The sequence below is a fragment of the Eptatretus burgeri genome, chromosome 7 (genome assembly GCF_056783735.1).
Source record: "Eptatretus burgeri isolate ZD-2024b chromosome 7, Ebu_testis_v1, whole genome shotgun sequence".
Taxonomy (NCBI): domain Eukaryota; kingdom Metazoa; phylum Chordata; class Myxini; order Myxiniformes; family Myxinidae; genus Eptatretus; species Eptatretus burgeri.
Window position 1 is genome coordinate 36,929,861 of NC_140967.1, and position 15,327 is coordinate 36,945,187.

At 45.0% G+C, this 15,327-nt stretch overlaps 1 protein-coding gene across 1 annotated transcript in view; it reads left to right on the forward strand.

Moving 5' to 3' along the window:
- Positions 1 to 2,460: 2,460 nt before the first annotated feature.
- KCNG3 (potassium voltage-gated channel modifier subfamily G member 3) overlaps positions 2,461 to 15,327 on the forward strand; it is a 33,498-nt gene continuing 20,631 nt past the window's right edge. Inside the window, exon 1 of the mRNA XM_085888056.1 lies at positions 2,461 to 2,719. The gene's annotated coding sequence lies outside the window, so the exon portion shown is untranslated. The remainder of the gene's footprint in view (positions 2,720 to 15,327) is intronic.

The window sequence follows — 15,327 nt, forward strand, 5'->3', positions numbered from 1 at the left end:
TTTGTCTTTCCCCCTTCATTCGGATCATTTGAAAAGGGTTTTAAAGGCCAATCATTTAACACAACTGTGTCTTCACTATGGTCTAATTTTTTTAGGATAAAAACCTCGAAAAACATAAAAGAGTAATTATGTCTCTTCTATTGGAGATGTAGACGGTGCCTTGCAATTGGGCCTCAAGGGCAGTGTGCGGAAACTTTAAAAGAATAACAAAAAAGAACAATAAATACAAGGTGCAGGGAGATGAAATTCGTTGCACATGACGTGCAACATGCACAGAGTAAAACAAGTATTCATTTATGTCTGTTGGATGTCTTTTAAATAAAGAAGATATAAGCACATCTGACACTAGGCCAAGGCTTCAGACTTTGGGATGCTCATGAGGCTGCTCTGTCAAAATGAAACGTCCCAGAAGATAAAGAAAATAGGGTCACCTTTGTGCATTTAGTGTTTTAAAATCATGCTTCTTGCTACGAAATCATCATATCTTCCAGCCTCTGAATATTTCGAATAAAATACTTCCAACGCATAATTTTTCCAACGCATAATTTTTGACTGGCTTTTACACCAGTAGTCCATACTATAATTCACGGACCGGCGTGCTTCTCCTACAGTTCTGGGCCAATTACATCCAGACTTGCTATGTAGGATCAGCATCACCCCAATTAGTGTATAGGGGTGTTTTATCGGTGGTCTTGGGAGGGCAGGCAGGGACGCAAATTCTCTATGTAAATGTGTATCGTGTAGTGCCACCTCCAGGTAGGAGAGGGTATTACAAGTCTCCTCCATTTACAGTCCAGTCCAGCATTCCTGTTCCCACGTTTTCCAGTGCAGTGAGGTGTTTTGAATTATAAGCACGAGTTTGTTTTTGCTTCATGCATGTAACCTGGTTTTTTGGGGGGATTTTTTTTGCCTCCACAGAGCTGTGAGTTGCCTATACACCCACCCAAATAAAGGTATGCGTCAGAAGATGTCGCATGCTTGAAACAAGATCGCCTGTTGGGTGGGTACTCTACTAATATCTTTCGATTCATTGCATGCGCAGCCGTGCTCTCTCTTCCCTTCTCTCCTGCCCCATTCATATTATCAATACGAGTGGGCCCGTTGGCCTTCACCACCTTGAAGCACACCTGCCTGCTGTACTGCCGGCACATGACTTTTCCTTTCACCATCACCTATGTGATTGGACCAAGGCGGGAATTTCTGCTTGTTATTATTATTGCCAAATGATCCTATTATTATTATTATTATTATTAATATTATTCGTACTCTTTTAATTAATACATGCTTTGTTGCAATGTTGTCATTCTTTTTGTCATTTCTTTTTCAATGAGAATGTCATGCCTCGAAAGCTCTGCACACGGTAACATGGCAAACATTTAAAACGCAGGAATTCTTCCGGATTATTTGTAGTTAATTAGCCGAAGCCGAATTCCTCGGGCATCATCGATTTGGTCGATTTGGAACCGGCAGCAGGAAGGTGCTGCCCTTCGGCATCGCTCGGCCAAATTGGAGAAGGGGAAGGCAGATTGGACACGGATGCCTGGCGCACCATTACCAGTACATGTGCAAATTAAGAGCAGAATGCGCACGACATATACTATGACCCATTCCTTCCTGCTGGACGTGCTGGTCGTCAGAGACCCGTGGACCGTTTCACTATGCCACGATGCCACATGACCGAGCTTATTGACATTTAATACTGCAAGAACGGCCACAACAAGTTCACCGACTCTTTTATATTCTATGCCTTTTATTAGTACAGATGTTTTGGCAACCGTACGTTCCATTTCATCCAGGGCCGGATTTAGACATGTGGTGGCTCCTGGGCAGCCTTCAGTAATGGAGGCCCACCCTACCTTAGAATACTAAAAAGGTGACAAGACATATTTACAGTCATCCATAAAGTATATTTTTCAAGAACAAAGAATCTGAACTTCTATATAAAATAGAGAATGAGATAAGATGAATATCTTATATCTGTTCCACTAACTACCAACTACCATTCAGGCACTCACAAATATATTTTTCCTTACAATTTTTTTTTCATGAAATATGTAGAGGCCCCCTGGTTGTGGAGGCCCCTGGGCAACTGCCCAGCTTGCCCATGCCTAAATCCGGCCCTGATTTCATCCATTCGTTTTTTAGGAAATTCATATAACATCAAATGGTGTTCACGAACGGCATGAATCATTTATGGCTACACTGCAATGAATATAAGGTTTGGAATACGCAGGTAATAATGATTACATGTTCACAGCTTCCTCGAGTCATTCTCCGAAACGCGTGCGATGCGAAACCTTGATCCCAAATACCAGACAATGCGTCTCTCCACGTTTACGACCTGCTTGGTGTCGATAGCCGAGGTCGTTGAGATTCATCTCGAACAGCCAGTACGGGGGCGCGGGCGGAGCGATAACGCAGTGGGGATGCTCACAAATGGAGGGGAGGATGTAAAAGGAAAGGAGAAATGAAGGTGGGGGTCGTGGGGTATCGGTGCCCCACATTTCCACCTCGCATGGAGTCGACTGGAACCTAAGCCGAACGCGTTCCCTTCGCAGAATTCGAACCGGGGTTCCGATGGAGGCGAGTGCACTTGTTGGGATGGCAGTGGGATTATGAGACGCAGATGGAGTGCGGAGACTGGGGTAAGCTGAGCCAAGGAGTCGGGCGAGACACTGTATTGCATCGGTGAGGTGCATCGTCGAGAACGCTTCGACAGGTGAGTCCATCAGCTGCAGCCCACGTGAGAAAAAACAAACAAACAAAGCACAAACAAACAATCCAAATCTGTGCGTTTGTTACGTGCTACTTGCTAATTGTAAGATGCATCTCCATGACAATTATACATGGAGAAAAACAATCTGTCAAAAACGAGGTCCAAGCTGATCGAATATTTGCTCGGCAGTCCCCGGGTTGCCATCAAGCGGGTTCATCGCGACAAGATGCATGATCAAGGGTTATCATGGAAGCACAGCCACCAAGATACGCCGTCATCGTGATGAGAGGGAAATGCGTAAATTTCAATTCGTGCGAATGTACATGTATTGGAAAATACAAATAATCAATAGCATTCATTCGCATCGTGGGAGATTGGGGAGAGGACCAGTGGGAAATGATCGATGAGTCCATGGAACCGATTCTGCAAAGAGGGATCGAATGTAATTGAGTTAAAGATAATTACCAATCATGCTGTTTGTTGTTTCTTTCACTTCCATATACAGTAATGGCATTTACACAATTTGCAATTACACTTGATTCTTGTTCATTCCATGCAGTTTCAGATCGTTGAAGGTTTCTCTTTCCTGACTTTCATTCGCATTCTACCTCTGTGTGCACACACTCTGTTAAAATGACAGATCACATGGTTTGGGATAATTTTGTTCCAAATCGTTTCAAATTGCACAATTTTCATTTGCAGTTTGATTTTAGCTCAGGTGTATGTGCACGACGTGGACTGGCATGGCAGTATAGCTTACAGGTGTATGTGCACGACATGGACTGGCATGGCAGTATAACTTACAGGTGTATGTGCACGACGTGGACTTGCATGGCAGTATAGCTTACAGGTGTATGTGCACGACGTGGACTAGCATGGCAGTATAACTTACAGGTGTATGTGCACGACGTGGACTTGCATGGCAGTATAGCTTACAGGTGTATGTGCACGACATGGACTGGCATGGCAGTATAACTTACAGGTGTATGTGCACGACGTGGACTGGCATGGCAGTATAACTTACAGGTGTATGTGCACGACGTGGACTGGCATGGCAGTATAACTTACAGGTGTATGTGCACGACGTGGACTAGCATGGCAGTATAGCTTACAGGTGTATGTGCACGACGTGGACTGGCATGGCAGTATAGCTTACAGGTGTATGTGCACGACGTGGACTAGCATGGCAGTATAGCTTACAGGTGTATGTGCACGACGTGGACTGGCATGGCAGTATAGCTTACAGGTGTATGTGCACGACGTGGACTGGCATGGCAGTATAGCTTACAGGTGTATGTGCACGACGTGGACTGGCATGGCAGTATAGCTTACAGGTGTATGTGCACGACGTGGACTGGCATGGCAGTATAACTTACAGGTGTATGTGCACGACGTGGACTGGCATGGCAGTATAACTTACAGGTGTATGTGCACGACGTGGACTAGCATGGCAGTATAGCTTACAGGTGTATGTGCACGACGTGGACTGGCATGGCAGTATAGCTTACAGGTGTATGTGCACGACGTGGACTAGCATGGCAGTATAGCTTACAGGTGTATGTGCACGACGTGGACTGGCATGGCAGTATAGCTTACATGTGTATGTGCACGACGTGGACTGGCATGGCAGTATAGCTTACAGGTGTATGTGCACGACGTGGACTAGCATGGCAGTATAGCTTACAGGTGTATGTGCACGACTTGGACTGGCATGGCAGTATAGCTTACAGGTGTATGTGCACGACGTGGACTGGCATGGCAGTATAGCTTACAGGTGTATGTGCATGACATGGACTGGCATGGCAGTATAGCTTACAGGTGTATGTGCATGACGTGGACTAGCATGGCAGTATAGCTTACAGGTGTATGTGCACGACGTGGACTGGCATGGCAGTATAGCTTACATGTGTATGTGCACGACGTGGACTGGCATGGCAGTATAGCTTACAGGTGTATGTGCACGACGTGGACTAGCATGGCAGTATAGCTTACAGGTGTATGTGCACGACGTGGACTGGCATGGCAGTATAGCTTACAGGTGTATGTGCACGACGTGGACTGGCATGGCAGTATAGCTTACAGGTGTATGTGCACGACTTGGACTGGCATGGCAGTATAGCTTACAGGTGTATGTGCACGACGTGGACTGGCATGGCAGTATAGCTTACAGGTGTATGTGCATGACATGGACTGGCATGGCAGTATAGCTTACAGGTGTATGTGCACGATGTGGACTGGCATAGCAGTATAGCTTACAGGTGTATGTGCACGACGTGGACTGGCATGGCAGTATAGCTTACATGTGTATGTGCACGACGTGGACTGGCATGGCAGTATAGCTTACAGGTGTATGTGCACGACTTGGACTGGCATGGCAGTATAGCTTACAGGTGTATGTGCACGACGTGGACTGGCATGGCAGTATAGCTTACAGGTGTATGTGCATGACATGGACTGGCATGGCAGTATAGCTTACAGGTGTATGTGCACGACGTGGACTGGCATGACAGTATAGCTTACAGGTGTATGTGCACGACGTGGACTGGCATGGCAGTATAGCTTACAGGTGTATGTGCACGACATGGACTGGCATGGCAGTATAGCTTACAGGTGTATGTGCACGACGTGGACTGGCATGGCAGTATAGCTTACAGGTGTATGTGCACGACGTGGACTGGCATGGCAGTATAGCTTACAGGTGTATGTGCACGACATGAACTGGCATGGCAGTATAGCTTACAGGTGTATGTGCACGACGTGGACTGGCATGACAGTATAGCTTACAGGTGTATGTGCACGACGTGGACTGGCATGGCAGTATAGCTTACAGGTGTATGTGCACGACGTGGACTGGCATGGCAGTATAGCTTACAGGTGTATGTGCACGACGTGGACTGGCATGGCAGTATAGCTTACAGGTGTATTTGCACGACATGGACTGGCATGGCAGTATAGCTTACAGGTGTATGTGCACGACGTGGACTGGCATGGCAGTATAGCTTACAGGTGTATGTGCACGACTTGGACTGGCATGGCAGTATAGCTTACAGGTGTATGTGCACGACGTGGACTGGCATGGCAGTATAGCTTACAGGTGTATGTGCATGACATGGACTGGCATGGCAGTATAGCTTACAGGTGTATGTGCACGACGTGGACTGGCATGACAGTATAGCTTACAGGTGTATGTGCACGACGTGGACTGGCATGGCAGTATAGCTTACAGGTGTATGTGCACAACTTGGACTGGCATGGCAGTATAGCTTACAGGTGTATGTGCACGACGTGGACTGGCATGGCAGTATAGCTTACAGGTGTATGTGCACGACATGGACTGGCATGGCAGTATAGCTTACAGGTGTATGTGCACGACGTGGACTGGCATGGCAGTATAGCTTACAGGTGTATGTGCACGACGTGGACTGGCATGGCAGTATAGCTTACAGGTGTATGTGCACGACGTGGACTAGCATGGCAGTATAGCTTACAGGTGTATGTGCACGACTTGGACTGGCATGGCAGTATAGCTTGCAGGTGTATGTGCACGACGTGGACTGGCATGGCAGTATAGCTTGCAGGTGTATGTGCACATCGTGGACTGGCACGGCAGTATAGCTTACAGGTGTATGTGCACGACGTGGACTGGCACGGCAGTATAGCTTACAGGTGTATGTGCACGACGTGGACTGGCACGGCAGTATAGCTTACAGGTGTATGTGCACGACATGGACTGGCATGGCAGTATAGCTTACAGGTGTATGTGCACGACGTGGACTGGCATGGCAGTATAGCTTACAGGTGTATGTGCACGACGTGGACTGGCATGGCAGTATAGCTTACAGGTGTATTTGCACGACGTGGACTGGCATGGCAGTATAGCTTACAGGTGTATGTGCACGACGTGGACTGGCATGGCAGTATAGCTTACAGATGTATGTGCACGATGTGGACTAGCATGGCAGTATAGCTTACAGGTGTATGTGCACGACTTGGACTGGCATGGCAGTATAGCTTGCAGATGTATGTGCACGACGTGGACTGGCATGGCAGTATAGCTTACAGGTGTATGTGCACATCGTGGACTGGCATGGCAGTATAGCTTACAGGTGTATGTGCACGACGTGGACTGGCATGGCAGTATAGCTTACAGGTGTATGTGCACGACGTGGACTGGCATGGCAGTATAGCTTACAGGTGTATGTGCACGACATGGACTGGCATGGCAGTATAGCTTACAGGTGTATGTGCACGACGTGGACTGGCATGGCAGTATAGCTTACAGGTGTATGTGCACGACGTGGACTGGCATGGCAGTATAGCTTACAGGTGTATTTGCACGACGTGGACTGGCATGGCAGTATAGCTTACAGGTGTATGTGCACGACGTGGACTGGCATGGCAGTATAGCTTACAGGTGTATGTGCACGACGTGGACTGGCATGGCAGTATAGCTTACAGGTGTATGTGCACGACATGGACTGGCATGGCAGTATAGCTTACAGGTGTATGTGCACGACGTGGACTGGCATGGCAGTATAGCTTACAGGTGTATGTGCACGACGTGGACTGGCATGGCAGTATAGCTTACAGGTGTATGTGCACGACGTGGACTGGCATGGCAGTATAGCTTACAGGTGTATGTGCACGACGTGGACTGGCATGGCAGTATAGCTTACAGGTGTATGTGCACGACGTGGACTAGCATGGCAGTATAGCTTACAGGTGTATGTGCACGACTTGGACTGGCATGGCAGTATAGCTTACAGGTGTATGTGCACGACATGGACTGGCATGGCAGTATAGCCTACAGGTGTACTTGCACTTGCACTCATCTCTCTCTCTCTCTCTCTCTCTCTCTCTCTCTCTCTCTCTCTCTCTCTCTCTCTCTCTCTCTCTCTCTCTCTCTCTCTCTCTCTCTCTCTCTCTCTCTCTCTCTCTCTCTCTCTCTCTCTCTCTCTCTCTCTCTCCCTCTCTCTCTCTCTCCTGTCTTCCGTAGGTTGCTTCACATGCAGGGCGATACATCAATGTGCGTGCTGTTGTCGTTCAGATGGACGTTAAAACCAGACAACCTGTCTGACATAATTGGTCGTCAGTAGACGTTAAAGATCCCAGGGTGTCCTTCTCGAAGAGTGGACGAGTTATCACCGGCACCTTGAACAAATTACAAATTTCTGCCTGGACTGCAGGTACCAACAGTGCCGGATTTAGGACTGTAGCGGCCCATGGGTGGTTTAGGACTGTGGAGACCCATGGGCAGTGATTGACCGTTCATCCTATGACTATAGTTCTCACTCTTCTGCATCTACTACAATTTGGACTTCTGAGCATGACAAATTTTCAAAATTTAGAACACAAATCTGCGTCATATAACAATTTTATTGAGTATTTTAGAAGATATGCCTGCAGATACAGAAAAACAGTTTTGTGGAGGTATCTGGACAACTGACTCGTCTGCGCTGCGCTGAATCCGGCGCTGGGTACCAAGTGGTCTAGTCGTCTTGGAGGTTCCTTGACACCAGGTTGAACGGCTTGCTACCTGAGAGCGTGGTTGCTGTTTTGGGCAGCGGCTACACGAATTGACCGGGTAGTTTGCATGTTTCATCATGTGAACAACCTTTTTTGCGACATCCTCAATTATAATTTTTCTCACACCATGTGTCAACACTATGTATCGGAAACATTGTAAATTTATTATTGATCGACAATATAGCAAATGGATATCTGGATCATTTTGTCGTGGCATATTCCTGAAGAGGGCAATTGAAGGGGTGTTTTATTTTTTTCTCCCTCGATCACTAAATCACAATAATTAAATTGGAGAGCCATGTTGTCTCGACCTCATCCCAACTGCTATTTACTTTGAATATATCTCAAAATATTCCTTATTATTACAATTATGTATTGTCGCGCAGCATAGGGTGTGAAGCCACGCTTCCCACAAATGTCAGGTGAACAGCTCTGAAACCTACCAACGTGGGATGCCACCTCGCACAATCGAGCAGCGATTGTCTGTTTCATTTTACTATGCATGGGAGATTTTCCTGCACATTGTTCCAAAATGTCTGAATTGTAGGAAATGAGGAGTCTTCGCACCAAAGATTCAAGCACAATGATCTTAATGATTGCAAGAGTAAATAAATGCACAAATATCGAAAAACATTTCCTTGTGATGGCACGTATCCAGTGACCTGACGTGACACACACTGAACACAAATCTTGTTTCTAATTACTTCAACACTTACTCTAATTATGCTCCAATTGTGGTTACAATACAGAGGGGTGGGTTGGGAATGTAGGATGCAGAAAATAATAAAAACAAATTTAAGCTAATTGGAAAGGATAACAGGAAAACAAGTGGGATGATGGGTGGAGGGTGGCCAGGGATGGGTTAATGATTGTAGGATCTGGCTTTGGTGTTAATATGATGTGTGCGGTGCATAGCTAGTTGTCCCCACATACAGATACCCCTGCAGGCTGATTGAGGGGGGCCCCAAAAGGCTAGTACTGGGGTGCGAGCATATTAGTGCAATGTGCTGCATCCCTCAGTTCCGACTCGTACCAACTATCACTCCAACTCTCTTCTCTTCTCTCATCACTTCTCTTGTGTTCATGTATGCGCTTTACTTATCCATGTGTATGGCAGAGTCTAATGCCAACTAAGATGGAGTAAACCTGTGTGGTGAAACCAGTTCCATCAAATACATGCAGACCAATTCAAGCCCAGGCAGCTCGGTTGGGAAGGAGAGAGAGGGATGGGGGGGGAGGGAAGAGGGGGTTGAGTCAGGAGGGGCTATAATCATTAAAAAAACGGAAGAGGGAGAAGACAGGTTTACACAGGTTTATAGGATGGACGGACTTACAGAATATGATTAACAGATAGCCCCATAATTGGAATATGATATCTTATCCCCAGGTGATGTCCACAGAACTAACTGAAAAGTGGCAGTTCTACTTTACAAATCTACATTTAATATGGAAGGGGAAAGGTGGGGTCCCTATCCCTTCTCATACACATGATAATATATTGTTACGGAAATGGCCCTTTGCAGGCTACTAAATATAGGATTAGCTCAGATCCCCCATTAAATGCATGTTTAGCTAGGTTGGTCGGTAAAATCGACGTTACATGTGTGTCGGGAGGTGTAGGATGCATGTTTATTGTTCGTACAGTCGTGGTGTGCCGAGGGCTCCCTCTTCTTCCTTCCCCTCTCCGGACAATAAGCCCCGCCCAGTCGGCTGAGGGGGAGTGGCCTGGAGAGGGAGGTGGAGCTAAGGGGAGGAGTTTGCCGGCTTCGTAAAGGGGGAGGAGCCAGTGTTACGAAGCGAGCGAACGAAGGAGGGACAGTGTTGAATCTGCCGGGAGAGACGCTGAACTTGAGCGCGCCGAGTCTGCATTTTTGGCAGTAAGAGAGGCTGTCTGCACGCCGAGTCTGCATTTTTGGGCAGTGGGAGAGGCGGCCTGCACGTCGAGTCGGTGATCAACTCTTATGAGGAGGTGATTCTGCCGTGAGAGAAACGGCAGTCGGCTTTGAGAGGCGAGCATAGAAAAGGAAAGAAAAGGTGATTCTGCAGAGAAAGAAACTGAGAGGACGGAGTTGAGAAGTCGGGCTTCGAGGCGGGAAGGCAAGAGAGGAAACGACGGAGCCTCTGATGGTCCTTACTCACTTCACAGCTCGACGCGTTTGCCGATCCTCTTGCCAGAGCCCGGCACCTCTATTTGGGCCTTGTCTGGTGCATAGGCCAGGCCTGGATTTGTATGCTGGACCTTGAGAGAAATCAGCTGAGGCCCATCGTCGATCTGACCGTCTTGTGCCGTCGACCTTACACGGGGTCAGAGCGCGCGGAGACCGCGTGCGGTGCGGAAAAGGAAGGCGAGCGCCGTCTCGCCACGCGGTGTGTTCGACTTCGAGCTGGGTGCTCGAATCCGTGGACATCTGCTTGTTATGAGCGACATTCATGCTTTTGACAATTTCCTCTCGTCCATGAAACCTCACCAAGCACTCTATCTTGTCTGCATGCATGCTGTCTGTCTGTCTTGTCTGCACATTGTATAAGGCATATCTCGGTAGCGACCCCCTCAAAACCTGTAATCCGTAATTCCCTAGTTAAGAACGGGTTAAAGATTGTTCATAAAAACATTGTCGTGAATGGTTTGCTTGTGTCGTATTCCCAGATGTTCCCCAATAAATCTGGTTGGTTTGTATGAAGTTGCCGCTATGGATTAATTTGTGTCACGTCGAGGAACGATCCGTTCGATTGGCATATAAAACCAAAATGGTTAGAGGCTGGCAGAAAACGCTCGGCATCTGACAAAACCAGTCTGTAACCGGGGTTCTATTTCCCCAACTGGTAAGGTTCAGGATTACGTTGGTATCGCGATTGAGGACGCGTGACCCAAGGCCTGTGCTGAGCCGGCCGGCGTTATAAACCCCGGAGACGGCGGTGGTGAAGGTGGCACCAAGAGTCGGGTGAGAATCCCACCACCCCGGATCCGCAACAATATGTAGTTTAATAAATGGGAATGATTTCCTCTGTGGGGTGAATATGAAAAACTCATGACTTACTCAAACAAAATAATTAAGGTTGGGGTTGGAGGTGACAAAAAAAACGGGTTGGTAGGAATCAAAAGCGGGTTTGTTTATTTATTTATTTATTTATTTATTTATTTATGTATTATACAAGATTGAATGGTGAAGTGCTACTGCATGTGGAATCCTTGAGGGTGGTGACGTGGCCTTCGGTGAGGGAAAGCTCATAACATCACACAGCCAACTGACTGGAGTGATACTTTGCATATCGGCTGCAGGTCTATCTGGCTGCGTGTCAATCTTTGTGAGTGAAATGAAAGGGAAACATTGCATTTTTAAAATTAATCATACTTTCCATCCAATACGGGTTTTGACGATACTAAAACGGGTCTGCGGGTTTTCAAAAAAACCGGATCAAACCCATGAAATGCAGGTTACTTTCCATTTGAGCCTCATGCTAAAAACAAAGCTTGACCTCTGAGATATCAAGTCATCAGGACGAAACACATTCATTTCCAGTGTAGGCAGGCTACATTGGCCAATGCCCTACAAACCAGCTTCAAAAGACCCCACATGTGGATGGGAGCAGAAGTGTTTCAGAGAGAGAGAGAGAGAGAGAGAGAGAGAGAGAGAGAGAGAGAGAGAGAGAGAGAGAGAGAGAGAGAGAGAGAGAGAGAGAGAGACTTTTATGCCCTTTTATTATAAAAGTATTTTAAAAAACGTTTAAAAATTTTTTTTTAGGAAACAAAAGTTACATATTCAATAACGTGAGAGTGAAAGTGATAGTGATAGTGAGAGTGAGAGTGTTCAACTTTTACATGGTGAAGGGTGTTCACACAGAAATCAAAAGAAGACATGAAAGAGGAAGTGGTAACAAAAGAAGCAATGACTACGAATGAATTATTAAAGCACCATCAGGAAACCACATAAAGATTGTTTAACACATCACCGTTTTTCAAACAAGATAGGATCATGAGTTTCAAACTCAAAACTGACACGAAATGTGACCAATGCTTTAAGAACAATTAAAACATCATCAGCTAAAATATCAATGCTCTGCAGTTTACGATTCCTTGACAAATAAATGGCAAGTTTTGCCACAGAACACAAGAAGTTTGCCAAAAGACATTCATTTTTACACTGATGAAAGATATTAAAACCGAATATAAAGACACAATGCGTAAAAAAAACAAACCGAGCCCCTGAATAATGCGTAATAAAATTTTTAAAAGCGGAGTCAACCTTGAAAATTCAATAAAAGCATGAAAAACTCTCAGGGGTATTGCAAAAAGGGCATAAATCCGAGTTAACAGGACACATGCGATGAGAGACAGAGAGAGACAGAGACAGAAACAAAAACAAAGTCCGCTTGAGGCTAATGTGAAAAGCTTGTGGCTTTATGCGTGAATCAAACTCAGGGCTGTTCACTTTTTACCTTTTCTCATTGAAAAAAATAACGTGTTTCTGCCCCCAAATAAATCCACATCAGGTATAGAAGCTTCACTTGAGACTAGGTGTGTTCCTTCCTGCTTGTTTCAAAATTGGGGGAGCACAACATTGTGACAATTTTGGAAGGAAGAACTTTTTTTGTAAAAAAACAAACAAACAAACAAAAAATATCCATCGCAAATCAAATTCTCTGAATTGTGTGTGTGCATCCAAGGGTGTTTCATTACCAATCAGCTTGCTATCGCTTGCCAAGCCAGCCATTCCTTATCAACCGTTTTGTTGGAATGCTTGATTGAGTGCTGAAGCCACATGGCGAGCACTCTACAAACTGATTGGTAATGGAACACACTCCAGATGTATCCCTGCAGTGTCAATGGTTGGGCTTTGGCAGCCCTGTGCCATGTCAGCAGCAAGGCCAGAGGGGAGGAACGACCCAACCATTAACGCGTTTCTACCTACTGGGCTTTTTCAGCACAGTGTATCTGCTCCGCATCCTCACCCCCACCTCATTGGCATGATAGGGCGTCGACATGGGTGACTTTATTTAATAATTCACTCTTCAGCTGCTGTGACGACGTAAAATTGTCCTCCATCACGGCCACTGCCATGCAAATTTTAATAAGCACGCATTACCTGCCACACAAAGAACTATATGCCTGTGGCAACACAAGCAGCCAAATAGATGAAGCAATCTGACTCGCTGAGGGAGAAACAGTCACTTGCTGCAATTCCTTTTGTTCATTCAAAAGTCCAATCAGCTAAGACTAATACTGAATATCAAAATTCAGTCACATTAATTATTTTATATCAGTTTAGCGACACGAGCAACTATTTACGATATATAAAATGATCTTAATGCAAGAATAATATATTTTTTTGAAAGTCAAAATGTAAGGATAATCTTGTTGAAAAAATTAATCCTTACAACCCTCCTATCTTGGGTAAATACTTTAAAATTGAAACGACCTCCCTTCTGCCTGAAATCCTGGCTACACCCAAGATCTGTTAATCAAACATCGTCAGCAGCGCTGCAATTTGAAATGGTGCAATTATGCTAGTGTTACAATGGCACTTCAAAAATCAAGCTTCGATAGGAGCTACTTATAATGCTTGTGATTGCTTTCACTATCAAGACATACTAAATTGATGATGTGAAGTACATATATAACACAATCACTTGAAATAACTAGAGCGTTCATAGAAAATAAAAAATAAAAAGTTCATAGAACATGATACCCCACAACAATTTTACTTAAATTCTAATAAAACAATAATGTTTTTTAACGATTGTTTTTAAAAAAAATCCGAACTTTAGTGCTGTTGAAGTAGTCCAGAAGCAGTCCTGAACACCACTCTTATGCACCACCCCATTGAACCATTAAATTTAAATAAGATAAAGATTGTAAAAGTCGTATAAATTAATTAATTCCAGAATTTACCACCATTTTCCACAATGTCTATTACATCACCTTATCTAATGCATTACATTCGTTATTCATGCCTGTCCTATGTGTCCATTATGACTTATTGGTCCATCCTTAAAAACAGTGTTTTCTGTTTTGACCTGTGTCAGAGTGGCGATTCATGTTCAAAATATAACATTCAATTTAAATAAGTTGTTCCTTGATCATAAACTGATAAGACAGACAGAAAACCCGACGGATGGACATAAACCAATTGTTTAACCCCTTTTTCCGTTTTGCGTGTGCGGGGTCATGACAGATATCTTGTGTTATAAAAGCCGACACCTGGCAATAAATCATCTGATGCAATTGCGATAGTTGCAGGATTCTCCCCCTCTCCCACCTCCCTCCAAAAAGCTGAAAAACACTCTCCCCCCCTCATCAGTTGCTTTTGAGATCATTTACCCTCTCATTCATGACCACTGAAATCCTAGCACTCTGTGAGTTATTTTATGAATGTTAATCTTAGGTTATTTTTTACAACTCGTCCATTCAATAAAACATATTGCATTATCGTTATTAATGGCAGAAGTGCCCCAAATGTATCAATAAAGTGATCCATCTTTTGAGAGAATAGTGGAGCCAGCTACCCCAAACATGTATCTCTTCCGAGAAATGGAAACACAAATCAGCCATTCCTTCCATTTGTATTTCTCATTTGTGTTTCCATTTTTGTGTTTCCTTCGTATTTACAGACATAAAGCATTTGCAATAGAAAAACCAATTCATTTGATGCTTTCTGTAGGGATTTGGGTGTACGATTTGGATTTGTACACATTGTGATAGATAAGAACAGTGTGCTGGTGGCACTTTCCTAAATTTAGCATGTGCGACATGTGTTTTTGACTGTAAATAAATGTTGCATCTTCGATTTTTTTAAATGGATGGGAATGATGCAAAAGATGTAGCCTAGATTGAACCCAGGGGGTTAAAACTGGCAGGTGATATCAGGCAGGCTGTGGTACTTATTTCTTCACTTGGTCTTGAGGGATTTCTACCATTGGGCAATTTTACACCTTTTTGTATACATATAGTCAAGGTTCGTGGAAGAACTAGTATTTGTACACTGAATGGATTAGAAAGCAACAGGACAAAATGAACAGCAGATTGGGTGGGGGGACACCAACAGCAGAGCCCAAGGCCAAGACAGAGGGAGGCAGACAAACAATTG